Genomic DNA, 1,004 nt, shown 5'->3' on the forward strand with positions numbered 1-1,004 from the left:
CGACGGTTCGTCCTGCAGGTCCGTCGCCAAGTTCAGAGAGTCGATTTCAGTACCCCAATTTCAGAAGTCTAAGTGTTTTGCAACGAGATTCCCTCGACGGCCCGTCGTGCCCATGACGGTCCGTCGTGGGTTCCGTCGACTCACACAGCTTTTCCAGAAATAAAATCTGCTGCTCAAAACGACTAAACAGGTCGTTACATCTAGAAAGATGGAAAATATATTGAACATTCTGAGGATAGATGAAAGAGCTGCTGCTAATTACATGCACTTGTTTACTTGTTTCATTCAAATATTGTCTACACATTTATATATACACTAGTCTTGGAAACGTGCGTTGCACGTTTGATCTCTACTATTATATACAATTTACATAAGCCTAACTTCATAGATCTAAAAATGATCGTGTTCATAATTAAGTTACAAACATTCAACTCGATTGTCAAAAGATTGATTTCAGTCTCCTTGAAGAATCCAACATGTCTTCTCTCATTGCAAGCTCCATTAGAAGTAGTAAGAATTTGCAAGAGAACATTTGATATTTTCACGATCTTTTTGTAAATATCCAAGAATTTATGAGATACTCGAGATGCATCTTTAAGGAATATATATTACCTTTTTATAACGACATGATCTAGAGTGTAGTATAACCTCCAAGAATTCTAACAGAAATAAAACCCGTCTCGTGAAGTACAATTCCAAGGAATTGAATAACACATCTAAGGATCCAATTCTGGTGGTTCTTGTTAAAAATATCATTTACTAATTAAAGTGTGCTCTCTCTAATAGTTAAAACTTTTAGATGAGATGATCACACACTTCAACTTGATATTAGAGCCGACAAAGGTCTTGTAATCGAATCTTACGCCACCCAAATTATATCAAGGCACCCTTATACCTCCAACATTAAGGTAAGTTTCTGCCATATAATTCTAAGCATTTTAATTAGTTTTTAATAATTAATTACGCAATACAATCCTAGCTGAAAGAGTTGGTTTGGTTCTTGT

Source organism: Solanum pennellii, chromosome 8, assembly GCF_001406875.1.
Source record: "Solanum pennellii chromosome 8, SPENNV200".
Classification (NCBI taxonomy): domain Eukaryota; kingdom Viridiplantae; phylum Streptophyta; class Magnoliopsida; order Solanales; family Solanaceae; genus Solanum; species Solanum pennellii.